General features: G+C 34.0%; 1 long non-coding RNA gene across 1 annotated transcript in view; it reads right to left on the bottom strand.

Moving 5' to 3' along the window:
• LOC122142366 overlaps nt 1-13,971 on the bottom strand; it is a 51,687-nt gene extending 37,716 nt beyond the window's left edge. Inside the window, exons 1-2 of the long non-coding RNA XR_006158566.1 lie at nt 13,777-13,971; nt 13,061-13,212 (exon numbers count right to left, since the gene is read on the bottom strand). This is a non-coding gene — a long non-coding RNA (uncharacterized LOC122142366). The remainder of the gene's footprint in view (nt 1-13,060; nt 13,213-13,776) is intronic.
• Nucleotides 13,972-22,780: the final 8,809 nt, after the last annotated feature.

The following is a 22,780-nucleotide window of genomic DNA, read 5'->3' as shown; positions in this document are numbered from 1 at the left end:
CTGGGGAACTAAAAATGGTTCTTTTATGACATCGCTGCAAAAAATCCCTCTTAAGAGTGTATGGAAAATTGTTTGAACCCCCCTATTACCCAAGGGGTCAATCTGACCCCATTCAATGTTTAACATCTCTAAATACATGATTGACATCATTTTTTCCCCTTCAGATTTAATGACTTTTCCTCATTTAATGGGGACAACTCAGTAAACATAAAATCAACATGATTTTTTTTTTTTATAATTTCACCTCAAACTCTTTTAGCCGAATAAAACATAAGAAATATTACAAAAAAAAAAAAAAAAAAAATAGTTTTGGGTGATATTGAGGACACTTTAACATGCTATAATTTTATAATATTCAGTATAATATTAAAAAAAAACTTCCCTCTGTTTTAGGGATCTAACCTAACATAACCATACCTGTAGTATTGCGAGAACCACTGATAGTTGACATGACATGGGGTTCGGGAGAATCCTAATTCTCACAAGAACTTTGATAAATCACATGCCATGAGTGAGGGAAAAACCTAATTATTCTTGCATACTTTGATATTTCCCATCCCATGGGGAAAGGGAAAACATAATTATCGTGGTAACAGCCCATACGAAAATTATTGGTTTTGCTACACTAACCATAGTTTAACCATGGTATTTGTAGTAAAACTGTGGTAATACAAATGGTAGTCAACACGCCAAAAAAAAAAACATGGTTACTACAGTTTTACTATGAATGAATGAATGAAAGAATGAATGAATGGGGCATTTATATAGTGCTTTACTGTGCATTGCAATACACCCATAGCACTTTACAATCATGTGAGGGGTCTCTCCTCAACCGCCACCAGTGTGCAGCACTCATCTGGATAATGTGACAGCAGCCACAGTACAACGGCGCCAGTACACTCACCACACACCAGCTACAGGTGGAAAGGAGAGAGGGATAGAGCCAATTCAGTGGATGGGGATTACTGGTAATTTGGCCAGGACCCCAGGGTTACACCGTGTGACCACAGAGTCAGGACCTCTGTTCAATGTCTCATCCGAAGGACAGTGCTTTTTTACAGTATAGTGTCCCCTTCTCTATACTCGAGCATTAGGACCCACACAGACTACAGGGTGAGCACCCCCTGCTGGCCTCACTTACACCTCTTCCAGCAGCAACCTAGTTTTCCCAGAAGGTTTGAAGGTTTGTTTTTCTTGGGGTCTAATTGACCACAAACATATAATTTGTGTTACTGTCCTTGATTAAAGAAATTGTTATTCTTTCCAAATGTTATAAAATACAAAAAGATATACTTATAAATAGTATAAAACAATAAAAACAACTAATATACTTTTCCAATATTTTATGGTGATTTGCACATTTGTCCACAGTCGTGCAAAAGGTATTCTTGATGTATAAGGGGAAGGGAGTGGTCGGGTGGGGGGTTTATTTAAAGGGCTATTTAAGTAGTCAACAAAGACATAAATTACCCGACACAAACCTTTAATTTAAAAAAAAAAAATATATATATATATAAATTCTTATATAAAATATATATATATATATATATATATATATATATATATATTTATATATATATATATATATATATATTCATTCTGGAGGATAAAAATTGCTGGGGTCAAACCCCAGTAGGGAAAAGATGTTGCCAGATTTTTGGGTAACAGGAGGGTTAATGACATGAAAAAGCCACTGGTTTCGTAATACAGGAGGTTTCTTGTGTGGTTTACCATTTTATTCAGAAGTCATCTTCCTGTAAAGAAATGTAAAACAGCATGGCAGATGAACCTCTGGGAAGAGAATGAGATACCATAAGACCAGCCTTTTCCATAATGGCACTCAAAATTGAAAGCGAATAATCCCTCTCAGATGATCTCAAGGTTGTCTGTGTGAAAGTAGTCTTCAGACAGCTGACTCCAACCCAATACTGATCCCATCAGATGCTTTCTCAGAACTATAAAGGCCAGGCCTCAACACTTCATGGAAGTCTTTCACGATTTGTCTTGCTAGGGATTTCGATTTCCGTAAATGTGTGAAATGAATACGCATAATGCATGCTAATGGATTACCATTAGTAGTGTGGAATTAGAGAGGGCTTGTTCTATTGTAGTCTACTAATGGAGAAGGAAACTTTGTCTATTAATTCAAACTATCAAAAGATTAATACATCCAAGTCGAGTGCAGATTGGCTTTCATGTGTGAAAAAAAAACAACAACAAAAAAAAAAAGTTATATACATATATATATACAAATGTATATAAAAAATATATATATATATATATATATATATAGTCGATTTATGTTTGAAATATATATATATATATATATATATATACACACACACACACACATACACACATTCATTTTCTCTGGATCTTTTTTCTTTTGTAATTTTAGCTAAGATTTTTATTATTTATTTATTTATTTTTAACTAGGACAGAAATGTTATTTATTTTATATCATAATTTAGCATAGGGTAGTGGTGCTTTCTGTCTCAGTGGTTGTGGAAAACCAGGCCAAAAATTATCTTGAAGTGAAACAAATGGAGAAGTCAGAGCCCGATCTAGGAAGCAGAATATCATAAAGACTAGAAAGTCAACTCTTTTGACTTGCCTGAGCAACAGCATTTGGTGAATACAGAAAACCCAGCTGATTCTCAGTTTAGCACAATGTCTAAACTGCTTCTTTACAACAAAGTGGATGGAGATTATGGACTGTCATGGTAAAATAAAGACAGAAAATCACACACACACACACACACACACACAAATAATAAATAAATAAAATAAAGTAGTCCATATAACTTTTGTGTATCAGATGGTAGGAATAAACCATTTCAATTCAAAAAAACCTCTACTAAAGTGGGACTGAACTAAAGTGTAGTTGAAGCAAATTGCCAATCTTGTTCAGCGTAATGTGTAGCATGAGTATGTGGAAAGTGGAGGTGAGATAAATATGACAGATTTGATGGATGACGTCTAGATTCTCTAATGGAACAGATGTGTTCTCTAATTGGGTTGCTGAGATCTCACACACATATGGGGGTACATGCCAGTTAGGAAAATTAGACGTTAATACTAAAATTTTCTTCTGTAATTTGATGGAAATCTGGGAAGTCAAGCAGTGTATTAATAGACATAGTTTGATAACACAAATTAGAAAATCTCACTTGAAGAAACTTGTTTTCACGGCTAAGAATATTCCAGAAGTTTATATGCAGCAGAACACAGCAGGGGAAAACATGTTGTAGTTAAAAAGATGCTGATTACATAAAAAGTTGTTTAATGTTTGAAAGAAGTCTCTTATGCTGACCAAGGCTGCATTTATTTGATCAAAAATACAAAACAGCAATATTGTGAAAAACTTATATTTCAATATATTTTAATGTAATTTATTCCTGTGAAGCAAAGCACAACATTTATTTTGTAATAGAAAGCTTTTGTAACATTACACATGTCTTTTACTTTTGATCAATTTAACGTGTCGTTGCACAATTTCTTTCAAATAATAATTTCCTGACCCCAACTTTTTGAATGGTAGTGTAAACAGGAATAATCAGAAAACTATGGTTTGACTTTTTGACCAGAAAATTGAGTTTAAATATTTAAAAATACAGATAAAGATCTAAAGTTCAACACACTGAAAAGTTTTACCTGAGAAAACATCAGATGTAATAATCAAATATAATTGATTGTTTTATTTTAATGAACAGACAATGCAATAATCCATAGCAGTTCTTATTATCTTTTATGCTTGAACTGATTTTTAATTTATTTTGCATAAAAACATACACAAGACTCTGTTTCTCTATGCCGTTGCACCCTGATTAAACTGAATGAATAACATTCAGATGCTAATTGACTCCTTGTAACCTGGGGAAGCTTATCTGGAAAACCAAAAAAATGTGAGTACTCAATTTATTTTCAGAATAGCATACCACAAGTATTGCAGTATATAGAATGTACTATGTGCTGCATGCAGAATTAGAATACCTTACTATTACCAAAAAGTGCAATATATGAGCAGAGCACACTGTGTGTACTGTATCCCACAATGAAATGTACTTGGATAAACTAGATGTAAAATGAGTTTTAACAAACTACAAGCAATGTCTATTTCTGATTTCATGTCGATTGAGATTTCTGTTCATTTTGTTTCTTTTATTTCCGTCTTTTTCTTTTTTTCATAGTATTGTAATATTATTATTATTATTATTATTATTATTATTATTATTAAAAATAATAATTATTATTATTATTATTATTTAAAGGCGCCTTTCAGGGCACTCAAGGACACCATACAGTTGAGTGGTGATGATAAAATCAAAACAACAATACAACAAACAACAATTATTGGCATTAAATAGTTTAAAATTGATCAGAGAAAGCTAATTTAAACAAGTGGGTTTTAAGACATGATTTAAAAGTAGTCAGGCAGTCACTTTCTTGTATAGATTGTGGAAGAGAATTCCAGAGATTAGGAGCAGCACAACTAAATGCCCTAGACCCCACAGTGGCTAAACGAACAGAAGGTACAACAAGAGAAACAGATGAAGAAGATCTTAAGAGTAGGCTTCGGGATGTAAATATGAAGCAAATCAGAGAGATATTGTGGTGCACAATTATGAAGAGCTTTAAAAGTGAGAAGTAAAATCTTATAATCTACTCGATATTTAACAGGAAGCCAGTGAAGATGGTAGAGAACTGGAGTGATATGCTCAATGGAGGAGGTTCTAGTAATTATACGGGCAGCTGAATTCTGGACCAACTGAAGTTTGTGAAGTAGTTTGTTAGGCAGCCCAAAGAGAGGAGAGTTACAGTAATCAATGTGCGAGGTAACTAGAGCATGTACAAGAATAGCTGTGGAATTTGGGGTGAGAAATGGACGAAGATGGCTGATGTTCCGTAAATGGAGATACGCAGACCGAGTAATATTGTTCACATGCTTTTCAAAAGATAAAGTACTATTGAGGACCACTCCCAGACTTTTAACCTGGGTAGATGGGGAGATTACAGAGTTGTCAACAGAAAGTGAGAAACTGTTGGATTTTGACAAATTAGATTTGGTACCAACAAGGAGAACTTCTGTTTTGCCAATATTCAGCTTGAGAAAGTTAAGCGAAAAAACATGATTTAATCTCTTCTAAGCAGCACAAAAGAGAAGAGGAAAGAAGGGTAGAATTTGGCTTAGAGGACAAATAAAGCTGGGTGTCGTCAGCATAGCAATGAAAACTGATGCCATATTTCCTAAAAAAAAAATGTAACCAAGGGGTAGTAAATAAATAATAAATAAAACAGGGCCCAAAACAGAGCCTTGAGGAACACCAGCTGTAACAGGTGAAACATACGATCTAAAATTTTTAAGTTGAACAAACTGAGTGTGCCAAGAGAGATAAGATCTGAACCAACTAAGAGGGACACTGGTAATTCCTACAGAGAGTAATCTATCTAAGAGAACTTGATGAGAAATTGTATCAAAGGCCGCAGTTAAATCGAGTAGAATAAGTATAGATCATTAACAACTTTTACCATAGCAGTCTCTGTACTATGCAAAGGGCGAAAACCAGATTGCAATTTTTTCAAACAAGCTATTTTTTAAGAGATGGGAATGAACCTGAGATGCAACAACTTTTTCCAAAATTTTTGAGAGAAAGGGCAAATTGGAAATTGGGTGAAAATTAGCAAAATTATTAGTGTCAGCTCCTGGTTTCTTAAGTATTGGAGTGATTACAGTGACCTTAAAACATGAAGGAACCACACCAGAGGTGAGAGACGAGTGTATAATATCAGTTACTATACCAGATAGAGAAGATAAACAAGCTTTGACCAGGTGAGTGGGAAGTGGATCTAACTGACAAGTGGAAGACTTAGATTGTTTGATAAAACCTGATATTTCATCAATAGCTGGAAGTTTAAAACTGTAAAATAGAGACAACTGAGAATCACGGGAAGGTAAATATGACATTATTTTGAGAAGTTAATTGTTGATGAATATTTACAATTTTAGTATTAAAAAAAGGTAATTAAATTATCATATAGATCACTTGAATATAGATGAGAAGGAAGGGTATCAGGAGGCTGTAGGATATTATTTACTGTATTAAACAAGGACCTTGTATTCCCTTCACCTAACCCAATTATATTAATTAGTAATCAGATTTGGCGGTTAAAAGAGCGTTCTTGTAAGAGAGCATATGATCTGTGTACATATCTTTATGAACATTAAGTCCAGTTTTAATGTATAAGCCTTCCAAGCGACGCACCTTAGTTTTAAGTTGTCTTAGTTCTGGTGGAAACCAGGGTGCAGAACGAGAAAAATAAACAGTGCAAGTTTTTAAAGGTGCAAGTGTATCAAGTACACTGTGCAGTCCCTTGTTATAATAAGAAGCGAAGTCATCTGGAGTAGAGAAAGCATTGCTCCTGAAAAAATTGTCCAGTCCATCAGAAAAAGCAGATAGATCAATGTTCTTGATATTGCGAAATGAAATGGAACGACCCAAGTTGGTTTTTCAACCATAAGGTTAACACTGAATGATATTACCTTATGATCTGATATGGGCAAATCTAAAGCATGACAATTGGAAGTTGTTACACCAGAACAACAAATAAGGTCAAGAATATGGCCTTTACTATGAGTTGGAAAATCAACAAATTGCTGTATTCCAAAACTGTCGAGGCCTGATAAAAAATCCCTAGTAAGAGTATTGTTGACATTGTCCATTTGTATAATAAAATTGCCCAATATAATAACATTTTGAGATGTAGAACTCAGTTAAGAATACAGAAAAATCATTTAAAAAACTAGTATTGCTCCTGGGTGGGCGATAAACAGTGGCTACAACAGTAGGAACAGGCCCATTAATTTGTAAAACAGTGGATTCAAATAATTCATACAGAGGGATGTAAATGAGAGAAGCTTTCCACTTCTCGTTATAAAGTATTGCAAGCCCACCACCATGGGCAGACGTGCGAGGCTGACAGGTGTAAGTAAAGCCAGGAGGGACAAATTGATTAAGCTGAGAAAAGTCATGGGATTGTTGCCATGTTTCAGTGAGACAAAGAAAGTCAAACTTACGGTCATTCAGGAGATCATAAATAAGAGGTCCTTTGTTTGTTAACGAGTGAATATTAAATAAACCAAATGTAAGATCAGTCGTACCAGATTCAATGCTAGTAGTCCGGGCGACTACTATTGTACCAAGATTGAAAGTCAGAATTGTCCTTGTACTGCTACATTTAACTTTGATATGCCACTTATTGGCTAGTTTCTTGTCAAAACTTCAAACAAGGAGAATTTTAACATTCTGAATTCAATCTGAACATGACCATGAAGAAAAATAAACAGTGATGGTACTATGTGATGGTCTCCTCTAACAGTTGTGAATTCAAAATGAATTCTATTGTGAATTCATTTTGAAAAATCAAGGAACAAACAATCACTTTAGGTATTATGTAGGGATTTAATTTTATTGTTAATTATTTTTGAAATCCAAAATAAAAGTTTTGTTTACATAATATATGTGTGTATACTGTGTATATTTATTATGTCTATATAATACACACACATGCATGTATATATTTAAGAAGAATATGTTTGTTATTATATTAAATATATTTATATATAATATAAAATATAAGAATATAAATATATAAATGTATATACATGTAAATATTTTCTAAATATATAATTTATGTGTGTGTATTTATATATACATAATAAATATACCCTGTAAATTTTTTTAAATTAATTTTTGTATTTTTTGTATATATTTTGTATGTGTATATTGTTTGTGTGTGTACATGTAAATATTTTATGTATAAATATTGCTGTATGGTAGTCAACTATATAGAAGCTTGCTTCTGCAATGGAATTAAAAAAAATCAAGGAACAAACAATCACTTTAGGTATTATGTAATTATTGCTTTGTATGGTAGTCAAACTATATAGAAGAAAAAAAAAAATAAATAATGATATTTTTTATAAACTCAGATTTTTTATTTATTATTAAACAATTTTTGTGTTGAGAGATGTTCCATTTCCAGAATAAAAAAAAATAAAAAATAGTGATTTGCAAAAGTGAAAGTGAAGTGACATACAGCCAAGTATGGTGACCAGTACTCAGAATTCGTGCTCTGCATTTAACTCATCCAAGAGAACAAACACACACACACACACACACACCGTGAACACACACCCGAGGCAGTGGGCAGCCAGTTATGCTGCGGTGCCCGGGGAGCAGTTAGGGGTCTGGTGCCTTGCTCAAGGGCACCTCAGTCGTGGTATTGCAGGCCCGAGACTCAAACCCACAACCTTAGGGTTAAGAGTCAAACTCTTTAACCATTAGGCCATGACTACCCCTTGCAAGATGAGGTCACTTCTATTTATTTATTTTTTTTATTCTGTGGCAAAAACAATCTCTCATAAGACACATACAATATTATATATTATATTAAGTCATGAGAAACAAATAGTTAAAGAAATAGCCTACATTTTCACTTAATTTATTTTCACTAAAACAGAATACAATGATCGTGAATGTCCTGCCTTCTGGGGAGGGTTCCAGTGTTGTTCTCATTTTGCAGAGATGCACAGGCCTCTGGGCTGTACTTATGTTGCTATCTGCAGATGAACTATGACAGGAGAGGTGTGTGCTAAATAAGTAATTCTCCTTCTTGCTCTAGCTCTGAGTAGTGAAGTGATGGCGCCACAGGGCTACAGGAAGCACAAGCACAGAACCGTGAGCCATCTAGCATGTGTGTGAGTGTATAAACGCATGAATGAGCATGAGTGTGTTGCAACCAGTAAAACAATAGCAGCTCTGGCACAATAATAAGGATGCATTACTAAATATTTACTAGACTGCTTGCTATGTGTGCCAACACAATGCTATATTATTTAGGTGGTTGCTTATTGACCCAAGTCAATAGAGTCCACCTCTATAATATATTGGTCTATATGACTTTGGTTCCTCCAATTTCTTAATCAGTTTTATCACCCTTAAGGCAGTATTGTTGACCTGATCACTTAGAAAAGCACAAGCACGTATCTCCTCAATGATTTTTTGTCTCATTCACATCCATAGCACAAACGGTGTGGAGTTACGCACAGATGTTTAATATTTGGGAGTTGTTCAAATGCAAATGCCTTAGCAACTGACCCTTCACAAAGACCCACCCCTCTTAGATACTGTTGCTATGTCCAACAAGCCATGGTGCTCTCATGCCACACCATGTTCTCACGCAGTGAAAAACACAATGTGGAGCAGAGAGGACACTGACAGCGTGCCGACATACAAGACAGAGCATGTTACTTTTGGTATGAAAAAAAAAAAGTAGCTTTCAAATTTTGTCATTTTTTTAAGAAATTCAAACAACAATAGGGTTTTGTGGCTCTTTAATGTGTCGTGACAGATAGCAGTTCAAGCGGCACATAAACCGATCATCTCTAACTCTTGAAAGCATGAAATAAACATCAGAAGGTATCTTATTTCAACCGCAGAAAGACATCAATATACACAATTTTTCAAGTTCAAGTCCAGCGACGTTAATCTACTCTCCTGCCTGGTTTGCTTGCAACATGTTTGTTTGATTGCCTGTCAATCAAACTCCCAGCGAAGGGTCAATTACAATAATCAGAAAGATAATTTAGGCTGTGTTCAATATGATAGTAATCAATGATCAATTATTAAACAAAACCATAAATAGAATTCTGTATGTCGTTTCTGGATACCTCTGGCTTCCTCTGACTTTTATTCAGCACTAAACTGTAGTGACGTGACATACAGCCAAGTATGGTGACCCATACTCAGAATTCAAAGTGCACACACACACACCGTGAACACACACCCGGAGCAGTGGGCAGCCATTTAAGCTGCGGCACCCGGGGAGCAGTTGGGGGTTTGGTGCCTTGCTCAAGGGCACCTCAGTCATGGTATTGCCGGCCCGAGACTCGAACCCGCAACCTTAGGGTTAGGAGTCAAACTCTCTAACCATTAGGCCACGACTTCCCCAAGCCACGACTTCCCCAAACAGAACATTATTCGAACAAAATTATTAGACAGAACATTATTCAAACAATTTCCAAATCAACAGTTCATTTGTTTGATTAACTCAGTATTATTTATAAAATTCCCAAATCAACAGTTCATTTGTTTGATTAACTCAGTACGTATAATTGCATTCCAAATTCCGCTACGAATTATTAAATAATTCTGTTCTTCTGTCTAAGCTTTTTAACTATTTAGAGCTGAAACACTAATCGATTTTAATCTCATTTTAATACAATTGTGTAATATTTTTCGTTGCTAAATAATTTTTACCTTGCCGTGTCTCTTTGTATACAAAATTATATAATGAGCCACCGGATTTTTAGCCATTACGTAGCGACTCATAGCTTTATTTTCACTGGAAAGGCATTACTTACTTTGATAAAAATCATCAAAGTGTGGGAAAAACTGTTAAGCCCTGAACATTTGGACATTTTGACCTTTTTTGGGTCTGGAAAGGCATTACTTACTTTGATATTTTATGAAATGATTGGATTTCTCCTTGGATTATGTTTGGATTATTTTTTGTCTTTAATACTGGATTAATGGAAGCATTAAAGGCTTTACTCTGTCTTAATACTGGAGTGGAAAGGCATTGTCGTTCAGCTTGGCAATTATTTAAAGTTCTATTCAACTGAGAGAGGTTAATGTTTAAATGTATTTATGCACTTTTTTTTTGCATAACTAAACTGAGATTTTACTTTAAATTTTACTTTAGATGGTTATTAAGGCTTATTGTTTACAATTTCACAAGCATAAGCCTCCTGTTTCACAGGTATAAGCTGTGTGTTTACAGGAAAAAAATAACATGCAGACTGCAATGTGTGTGTTTTATTCTTATCTTCGTTAATATTTCTGAAAGATTCTTAATAAGCTTGTTCTGCAAAGCCCTTTGCATGGGACAATTACCATCTCCATTCACAAATCCTATTAAAACATTAAGTGACATTATTTTAGACAATAAATAAGGACCAACTAATGATGACTTACTAATGCCCTTTCTCACTGAGATTTACTATGGTATCTATTTAATATTTAAGTGTTATTTTTTTTTATTTTAAATAAGGACCAACTAACTGAGTATAGTGTTTTTGTTCATAAAATACTGGTATTGGCATTACCACTGTGATAGCTACATTGAGAGAAAAAATAATAATTAATAGGAAACAGTAAGATGGCATTTTGTTAACTGTGGTTAACATAGTACATTTTATGTGACAACCTTACGGGGTTTCACATTAATTTCCATGTCTTTTCTTGACTAATGGATATTATTTCACATTATTTCACTTGAACTTGATTTTTCACAGAAAACTATTTCAAGTGAATTAAATAACTGAGCCACTACATAAATTAATATTGAATACGCTCCAAAAAATGCTGGGTTAAATATGGACAAACCCAGCGAATGGATTGTTTTGACCCAGCGGTTGGGTTAAATGTTTAACCAAACCTTCTGGGTAGTTTTATGTAGCTCAACTATTGTTTAAAAATAACTACGGCTGGCTTTTATTCAGCTTATAAATAAATGTTAATTTCCAACCTTTTTTGGGGGGTTATTTTAAGCAAGAAATATAGCCATTTTTAAGCAATAGTTGAGTTAAATAAAACTACCCAGAAGGCTGGGTTAAACATTTTGGGTTGTTTTTAACCCAGCATTTTTTGGAGTATTTAGAAATTTCCTTGACTTTTCTATTAAAAAGTCTCAATGGGCATGTTGACAATGCTGCTTCACCAACTAGACTAAATTGTAACTGCCAAATATGAGCCTGGAAATGTATGCTGATCTAAACAGCTTTTTAATTTCAGTTTCATAATTTCTACTCTTTCTCCAGGCCTGGAAATAAAATTTGCCAATTTTCTATTACCATTGCATCTCTGTAATGTCTTACACTGCAATATACATGTCTATTTTGTTGATTTAAATTAATGCATCGTTTCAGAGGGTCTTAGAATAATCTTGATTCTCTGACATACTTCATGCCCCCTCTAAAACGCATTTGGCTGCATTTTAAAGCATACCTACAGTCTAGAAAGAGAATTTTCCCAGCAGAAAATCTCAGTCTAAATTTAGACTCACTATTCCATATGGAATCTGTATTTCACTCCTCTTGTGTTCCAAGAGGAATGCTCAGAAGTCCTGGTGCGAGCAAGCATTAAGCTGAGTGATCAGCATATTCTATTCTGAGTAAGTCGCTCACCCTAGCAGGCCTTGTTTTGGCCTGAGGCTAGTCTGCCAGGGCTGACCACTCCTACCTCAGGTAGCACTGTGCAGACACCTTCAAGAGCCCACAAATGAGAAGCAAGTAAAAAGGGGGGTGTTTAGAGTGGCTCAGTTGTGTATAATGCATCCTATATGGAGCTGGAAGGATTGGTATCAAGACTTGGCATTTGTAGTGATTAAAATCAACAATGACTTCAAAATATAAATCACACTGAAGGGGAGACAAACATTTCAAAGGACACCAAATGTTAATTTGTGAGAAATTAAAGGTCATACACATTAACTCATGTAGCCTTGTCCAATCAACCCAAATAACAAAAGCTTCCACTTTCCTGTTTTGCTCAACTGATTTAACATTTATAAAGTGAAACATAAATCAGGTTATGCATCAGAATTGAACATTGTGAAAATATGCTTCATGTGGTAGATTTAAAACTGGCTATTAAAGTCAAACACATTTCCGACTTGATAAATTGGATATTTCTTGGTGGCAGAACAATTTATTTAGAGGTTATTATTATTAATACATAGGAGCCTAACAGTTACCTTAATATGGTTCGCAGAACAATTTATTTAGAGGTTATTATTATTAATACATAGGAGCCTAAATTTATTTTAGAGTTATCATTATTAATACATGTACCTCAATAACAGTTACCTTAATATGGTTCTCAATTTTGGCGGTGACACCCTACTTCTCTGTATGGCACATGCACCATTTTGATTATATTAATATGCAATATATCAAATAGTATCAATTTGAAAAATTAGAATCCTATAGTTTACTCACCATAATGTTTTCATTCACGAAACAAGCAGATGAGGGAACAGACGATACTTGTGTCTGTGAAGCACCAAAAAGCAAATGAAAGTACCACATATGTAGTCCTTATGATTCGTGTGTGTTATTCCAGCAATCTTCAGAAGTCATATTAGATGGCTCTGTGTGAAAAACATACAGAAATAAAAGCAGTTATTCTCTCAAAATTACCTTGGCTATTTGAATCTGTCGCACAATGCTTTAAGTTTGACACTGTGATACAGATTCGCACACAACACCACATAAGGAGAAGGCGGCGGAAGAAATTAAGGTTTTTGATGAAAACATTCCAGTATGTGGAGAAAAATCCTGAAATGTTTTCCTCAAAAACCTTAAGAACATATGAAATCGTGCCTCCAGGCCTCCCGCCATGTTTCATAACATTCTGAAATGTACGGGCAATTTGCGGACATACGTCATCAAATACTGTGATAAGAGTCACATCTACATAGGTGACGTAGATATAGTAAAAGCATACATTTCAAGTTCTTTATTTATGATATCAGTAGTTAAGGATAAAAGACTCGAGTTGTGTTTAAAATATTCACTAGTCTTCATTGTTGAGTCAAGTCTTAAGTCTATTAAAATGCGACTCAAGTCGAATTTCTGGTTACAATAGCTACAAGGGTTCGAGAGACCTGTTCATTTATTCAAAAAAAAAAAAAAAAACGTATCTACCTTCTTACCTTGGAATAACAGTTTTAAAGTCATTGTAATGGTACACTGACTTCCAAATGCGATCGGCTTCTTTCCCACGCTTCCCAAACGCCTGATGAGCGTACGAAATTCCGCGAAAAGGGTGGATTAAATGCACGTGTACAGCAAATTTTGTCACCTACGACAGTGAATTCCACTCACTTAACTGTAGGGGGCTCCAAAGGCACAAAAATACACAAAACTACATCCCATATGGCACACACTTAAAGATCGCTTCATCTGGAAAGCATCTGCTGTGTACAAACATCTGATAGACGTCTTTAAGATGTCAGTTTTACATGCATTTTAAATCATAAACATCTTAAAGACATTTTCTGAACGTTTATTTGTCATCTTAGAGGAAATGTCTCAGATGTATTGCAGATGAGCAAAAAAATAAATAAATAAAAATGTCTTGCAGATGTAAATGCAGACGTCAAATAGACGTCTTGTGTGCTATCAGGGATACAGTTGCTTTAATGTGACTAAATCAACATGACAATTCACAAGGCAAAGGAATTTTTAAGATTAGATTAGGGTTTTTTTATTTTATTTTTTTTACTTTTCACTTTTTAGTACATAGTTGTAGATGTTTGCCATCTGTGAGAGGTTTTTTTTTGTTTTGTTTTTTTTTTGTTTTTTTTTTTTGCATGTCCTTGTCCATGTGGCCCCAGTTTTTTTTAATAATTTTTTTGTAATAATTATTTTATTTTTTTTACCACCTATTAGCAAAGGAAATATTGTGCCCGAAACTGAGCTTGTGTGTGGTTAGGTTAATGAAGCTTATCACACAAGCTGACTACTGTCATAAGAGAAGTCACTGGAGAGTCACATAACGGCTGTTATCACTGGCAAGACCCATATTTCACCTCTTCGTTTGACACTGGGCAAAAATGTCAGCTTAACAGCAAGCATAACATCCTGTATTACAATGTGGACATAAAGAAAAGGGCTATCAAATGTACACGTTTAAATAATCTGGATATGGTAGACTGAATTTGCTAAACTGCTGGTCATTTTGACAATTTCAAAGGGGCAGTGATTTGCATTTAATACTGAGATAGGAGCCTGGGCTACTGATGTGGAGATTGATTACTAAATAGGCTACTTGTTTTTTAGTCTGTGGTTTTAGAAATATCTGCACTGAAAATATCTATACTAAATAAATAATGAAATATCTATATTGCTATTGTACAAATCTTTAAAAATAATAATAATAATAAATAATAAAATATTATTAATATAAATGTAGAATTTATATAAATTGCTTTTATGTAGTATACTGTAAGAGGAAAATATATATGGTCATTTTGGACTTTGTTTACAAGGACCGTGTTTATAAAGTCACTCAGCAAATGCACATTTTGACAATTGTGTGTGTTTTTGCCCTATAAATCAATACTGGCACGTTGTCTGAAGTAGCTCAGTGCATGCGTAGCAGAACGCGCAGCAAGTACGGAGACTTTCAATCTATAGCTACTATACTGTTACGTTAAATGGCTATAATTAATGGCTAAAATTGAGGGAGGAAATGCATTTAATAGAGACATCAGAAGTAGTATAGTTATCAATAATACTGGCCTTTATTAAGCAAGTAAAAAGATGCCATTAAAGACATATTCAAAATATAGCCTACTATGTTTATGTTTACTATGTTCAATGAGTATAAGTATACAATATAAGTATATTAATTAGCAATTAATTGCAATTAATTACAGAAAAGTGTGATTATTTATTTATTTATTTTATCAATTGCCAGCCCTAATGTTTACCTTTTATAGATGATGATACTGTTGGTGATATTATTTAATTTTACTACTGAATATGCATTTCAATTTAATAAATAATTGTATATAAAATTATAAATTTTGTAATTTATATTATAAATTATAAGATAATTGGCCTTGGCCTCCTTCAAATTTTCAATTCGATAATCCAGCCCTCAAATGAAGCTAATTGAATAGCCTTGCTCTAATGTTTACTGCTTACTCATGACAAATTGACATACAAAAAGCATTTTTTTTTTTTTTTTTTTTTTTCATAGCAGACATTTAATAGCTCACTCCAAAATGAGCATGTTTTGGCAAATATGCTGTAGATTAGCAGGCAAGGCAATCAATTTATTATGTGATAAACTGTCTGCACACAAAAGCAGTTTACTCAAGGTAATAAGGTATTTCCTCCATTGACTTCTAATCATATAGAACAGCCTCCAGTCTCTCTGTTAAGATCCTATCATGTTACATGGACACAGATTTGTCTCCCCTGAGAAAGATCCTAGAAATTACATCAGCAACTCAAAACCAGACGATCGTCCACTTGGAAAAATATTCCCACCTCTAAAGGACAATTAGACAACTTTACAGCTTCAATAACAAATATTATTTTTTAAATAATAATTCATTTCCAGTACTTTCGCATATACCTTCTTTTAAAACCTTTTGGTCCCATTGCATGCTAGGGTTTCATTGCAAGTGTGTTACTTAAAATGTGTTTTTGTGTTTGTTTACACACTGAGAAATCAGGGTTATTGTCCGTGCTAATCGACTACATGCCATAAAAGTGACATAAAGACATTTAATGGGCAAATACCCCAGAAAAAAAATCTTTAAATATTGTCAATTGCTGTACCTTGCTGAATGTTCAACATTCTTTCACACCAGGATGCTAAAGTCTGCATTAATATAGAAGAGAACTCACACAGCTGACTACTGTCATAAGTGACAGCTTTGATTTACAAACAGGTAAAAGAGAAGTCACTGTAGAGTCACATAACGGCTGTTATCACTGGCAAGACCCATATTTCACCTCTTCGTTTGACACTGGGCAAAAATGTCAGCTTAACAGCAAGCATAACATCCTGTATTACAATGTGGACATAAAGAAAAGGGCTATCAAATGTACACGTTTAAATAATCTGGATATGGTAGACTGAATTTGCTAAACTGCTGGTCATTTTGACAATTTCAAAGGGGCAGTGATTTGCATTTTAATACTGAGATAGGAGCCTGGGCTACTGATGTGGAGATTGATTACTAAATAGGCTACTTGTTTTTTAGTCTGTGGTTTTAGAAATATCTGCACTGAAAATATCTATACTAAATAAATAATGAAATATCTATATTGTTATTGTACAAATCTTTAAAAATAATAATAATAATAAATAATAAAATATTATTAATATAAATGTAGAATTTATATAAATTGCTTTTATGTAGTATACTGTAAGAGGAAAATATATATGGTCATTTTGGTCTTTGTTTACAAGGACCGTGTTTATAAAGTCACTCAGCAAATGCACATTTTGACAATTGTGTGTGTTTTTGCCCTATAAATCAATACTGGCACGTTGTCTGAAGTAGCTCAGTGCATGCGTAGCAGAACGCGCAGCAAGTACGGAGACTTTCAATCTATAGCTACTATACTGTTACGTTAAATGGCTATAATTAATGGCTAAAATTGAGTGAGGAAATGCATTTAATAGAGACATCAGAAGTAGTATAGTTATCAATAATACTGGCCTTTATTAAGCAAGTAAAAAGATGCCATTAAAGACATATTCAAAATATAGCCTACTATGTTTATGTTTACTATGTTCAATGAGAAATTATGACAATATAAGTATATTAATTAGCAATTAATTGCAATTAATTACAGAAAAGTGTGATTATTTATTTATTTATTTTATCAATTGCCAAGCCCTTATGTTTACCTTTTATAGATGATGATACTGTTGGTGATATTATTTAATTTTACTACTGAATATGCATTTCAATTTAATAAATAATTGTATATAAAATTATAAATTTTGTAATTTATATTATAAATTATAAGATAATTGGCCTTGGCCTCCTTCAAATTTTCAATTCGATAATCCAGCCCTCAAATGAAGCTAATTGAATAGCCTTGCTCTAATGTTTACTGCTTACTCATGACAAATTGACATACAAAAAGCATTTTTTTTTTTTTTTTTTTTTTCATAGCAGACATTTAATAGCTCACTCCAAAATGAGCATGTTTTGGCAAATATGCTGTAGATTAGCAGGCAAGGCAATCAATTTATTATGTGATAAACTGTCTGCACACAAAAGCAGTTTACTCAAGGTAATAAGGTATTTCCTCCATTGACTTCTAATCATATAAACAGCCTCCAGTCTCTCTGTTAAGATCCTATCATGTTACATGGACACAGATTTGTCTCCCCCTGAGAAAGATCCTAGAAATTACATCAGCAACTCAAAACCAGACGATCGTCCACTTGGAAAAATATTCCCACCTCTAAAGGACAATTAGACAACTTTACAGCTTCAATAACAAATATTATTTTTTAAATAATAATTCATTTCCAGTACTTTCGCATATACCTTCTTTTTAAAACCTTTTGGTCCCATTGCATGCTAGGGTTTCATTGCAAGTGTGTTACTTTAAATGTGTTTTTTTGTGTTTGTTTACACACTGAGAAATCAGGGTTATTGTCCATGCTAATCGACTACATGCCATAAAAGTGACATAAAGACATTTAATTGGCAAATACCCCAGAAAAAAAATCTTTAAATATTGTCAATTGCTGTACCTTGCTGAATGTTCAACATTCTTTCACACCAGGATGCTAAAGTCTGCATTAATATAGAAGAGAACTCACACAGACACTGGGGTGTTTTGGATCTTCGCTGTCACATTGAAACCTTACTTTTCCTCTGATTTATTCAGGAATATTTCAGGAATTTATCAAATGGTTCTCCTTGACAAAAGACCAATAGTATTTTCTTTGTTTGTTTGTTTGTTTTTAAAAAAAATATATTTTATTTTTATTTTTTTTGAAAGGAAAATTGACAAGGGGGTATTACTGATGTAATTAATGTTGTAGAATAAAACATGAAAATATACTGAGGTTTTGTCAGATAAAGACCATATTTTATGCATTTAACCATAAAAACATTTAAAAACTCTGCTGACTCTGACTCTCTAATTTTCCATATTTTGGCCTACAAAATATACCATCCCTGTAGCTCTCTCTCTCTCTCTCTCTCTCTATGTATGCATAGTGACTGACCCCATCAACTTTTCATGAACTTCTGTCCTTGTGGTCTGAAATAGTACTTAAAGTGATGACAGTGTATTCCCTATTTTTTCTTCTCTGGCAAATTCAGTTACTCACTCTCTACTTCCTTCCCCTCTGAAGATACAATATCTTGCCTCCAAGGACACTTCGGAATAAGAATTATGTTTGAGCAATAGTGTAAATATCCCCCGTTGACAACTTGTTGGTATTGTGTTCACGTGGAATCTGATGCGATACACACTGGGGTAGGCCCTGTGCCCAGCAGGCTTTCGGTTGTCTTTTCACTACAGCTGAAACCTTGAGAGGGGAGCAGCTTTTAGCATGGGCCTTGGATACCCACTGGGGGAAATGAGATGTTGTGAGAGTCTGTCGATGTGCAGTGGTGAGTCATTATGAGATGTGGCGTTTTGTTGGAGGAAAAAAATCACTAAATAAATTACTTCTGCTGAATCAGATTATTTTGTCGCTGTGGGATGTACAAGATGAGTTGGATCAGCGGGTTCTCAACTGGTGAGTCGTGACCTAAAAATGGGTTACAGATCTGTTCTGATAGGATAGACAAAACAATTCTTAATGCAACAAACCATAGTAATCACACATAGTTTTTACACTGTAAAACCAAAATGTCACATTTATTAAATTAAATGAGTTCATTTTACTCACTTATTACTGAAAGTTCATTGTACTTCATAGACGAAAGTTACATAAACTCAACTGTATTTGTTAAGCTTAATTTTAACTAAATGAGCAGCAGATTTGTAGTTCCTGACATGTTTTGTGTAAGTTGTGTAATTTTGTGTAATATATATATATATATATATATAATTTTTTTTTAATATGGGATATTTAAGGATAAATATGGTTTGTGCCAGTCATTGTGTTTTGTGCAGGGAATTACTGGCTTCCGAGAAAATTCAAAAGACATTTAGAAACCAAAGTAGTCCATTTTCCTGTTCAGCCTATAATAATTGTGCTTATTATTGGACCCTCCATTCATGCATTAATGTTACATCAAGCACTGTCAAGTTGTCATGTGGTATCTAAATGGGGTTTCTGTGAAATCTAAATGATGACTGATGATTAGCTAAGCCTACTTCTTTTCAAACTTTTATTTGTTAAACTCAGTCTTTTATATTTTTAAATAGCCTTTCTAGATCTGTTAAGGATAAGGTGACCTACTGTATTTCAGAAATTAAATATACATTACTTATAGTACGATAATGACTAATGTCCTTTGGCTGGTGAAGATGTCATCATTTATTTTTCCTGTTATTACTTTTCAGATCATTCCTAAACCACTGCTGTGTTGTATTGCCACTTGATGGATAATCTGGATCCTGAAGCAAAGCCAGCTGAGAAGCACAGAGTTAGATGACAACGATTAGGACCTTTGTTGATAAATTTGCTTTTATACACTCATGTCAAAATCTACATTGACATATGCAGTCACCCTTGATCCGTAAGAGTCATGTGTGACCTTGAGTGTCTCTAGAGCAGGCCATTTCTCTCTTTTTTTTTTTTTTTTTTTGCAGTTAAGAGGTTTATTTTGGCTCCAGTAGCTCTGGCTCATATATCGTCTCCCTGTAGTAATTATTTTTCTATTTACATTGTCCTGAAAAGCCGTTAGTTATAATCTTGTCAGACAGCACATGCTATTTACTCAACATTAAGCAATCAAACCTAACCCCAGAGGTAATCAACGGTAAAATCACTAGTCCTCATTGCACCTGCAAGATGGATGAGTGATCAAAAATGTTTGCAAAATGCTTTATAGAGGAGGCTCAAGAGAGACAGCCGCAGAGGCAAATGGCGCCTACTCATCCGCTACCTCGAGATAGGCTGCTAATACACAGGCCTTATGTCCGTTGGATCATTTAGATTTATGCGCATCATGGGAATAGTATTACAATTTCATGGGTGTGTGGATGGAAGGAAGGATAAGTGGACAGAGCAAAGAAATGTCCCTGGTAGTGAGATATTGATGTCACAGGGTTTTTTAAGAAATTCAATGTGACCATTAATATAGCTCAGTATATGCTTGTGAATGGCGCTGGTCAGGTATTACTGATACGCAGACGTGTATTTGCCTCATATAGTACAGAGTTGCTTGTATGTATTCAATCCCCAACCCAGAAAGTTTACAATAATTTCTTCTGCAGCCAAACATCCAGCAATCAAGTTATTACATTGGCTTGACAAACACAGGAATTATATTGGTGAAGAAGAGATGTTCATCCACCTGGTAGCCATGTGGCCATGATTTTTGACAAATGATATCTCAAATACTGTTCATTATTAGTACTTTAACAAAAAGTGATTTTCTAGCAATATTTTTAACATTCTTAAATCAAAACATTTACAAATCAAAAATTACATAAGATAAGTCTTGTTTTATGTTAACTTTATCAAAATTAAGCAAGTTTATACTTAAAACAAGAAGAAAAAATAGTGCAAAAATACAATAGTGTAAAAATAAATAAATAAACTTAATTCAAAAGTTAAACAAGTTTATTAAAGAAATAGTTGACCCAAAAAACATCCTAAATTGTTTCTTAATCAGGACAAATTTGGAAAAATTTAACATTACATCACTTGCTCACCAGTGGATCCTCTGCAGTGAATGGGTGCCATCAGAATGAGTGTCCAAACAGCTGATGAAAACATCACAATAATCCACAAGTAATCCACACCACTCCAGTCCACTCAGTTAACATTTTGTGAAATGAAAAGCTGTGTTTGTAAGAAACAAATCCATCATTAAGGTGTTTTAAATTTTAACTGTCACTTCTGGCCAAAATACCAGTCCATAATCCATAATAATTTTTTTGATAATAAACACTGCTTAATTTGTGCATACAGTATTTCTCTCCTGATTCAGATGGAAAAAGCAATACTATGAATTATGAACTCGTATTTTAGTGGATTTTTTTATTACAAACTTGCAGCTTTTCACTTCACAAGATGTTAACTGATGGATTGGAGTCGTGTGGATTATTGTGAAATTGTTATCAGCTGTTTGGACTCTCATCCTAATGGCACCCATTCAATGCAGAGTAAGTGATGTAATACTAAACTTCTCCAAATCTGTTCCCATTAAGAATCTAAATCGTCTAAACCGTAATAAATTTTCATTTTTGGGTGAACTATTCCTTTAAACAATATATCAGTGCTGTTTTTATTTAATATACATAACCAGTAACTATAATGTTGCTCTAAATGTCATCTAATTTTAAAGTTGATTTATTCAAATATTGTTTACACCAACTTTCAGTCAGACATACAGAGCTTTCCAAATCAGCCACTTATGAGTCAGGATGTTGTAAGTCAGCTCATAGGTTTGAGAACAGAGCCTATATTTTGTGAAAATTGCATGACATTTTCATGGTTTAAAGCCTGTTTCAAAGATTCAAGTGAGACGGCATGGGAGGCACTGCAAAGCTCCACCTGTCAAACTCAGAAGAAGAGCAGTCATGAAAATGGAGAAGACAGGTTTCACAGATTTAGTAGCTTAGAAACTACAGCAAATGAAACAATTACCTCCATCGACTGAACGTCAAAGTGACAGTCAATTTAAAAACAAGTCACTCCATTTCAGTGGAGGAATGTGTCAGAGGGGATGAGTATATTATGGGGTCCTTTTTAAGGGGACAATTTATTCATCTTTGCAGATTCAGAGTAAGTGGTGGAGGCTTTGGTGCTAAGCTTGCATCCGTGTGAGAAGGACCCAGATGTAGTACACAAGCTTAAAGGAGTAATTCAAGTGCATTCGACAGCAGAAAGAAATAAACATGACAAAGAAATCTCTAAATGGCTCCAAACGGCTCCCGATCACTTTAGAAATGATGTTTGGAAGAATACAGGAAGCTCTCGTGATGTTGAACATTTCAGAAAAACAAACAGTGTTTGGATGGAACAAAAGTTTACTTTTGAAA

This window comes from Cyprinus carpio, chromosome A5, assembly GCF_018340385.1.
Source record: "Cyprinus carpio isolate SPL01 chromosome A5, ASM1834038v1, whole genome shotgun sequence".
Classification (NCBI taxonomy): Eukaryota; Metazoa; Chordata; class Actinopteri; order Cypriniformes; family Cyprinidae; genus Cyprinus; species Cyprinus carpio.
Note: the sequence above shows the minus strand (reverse complement) of the source record. Positions and strands in the feature narration are given on the sequence as shown.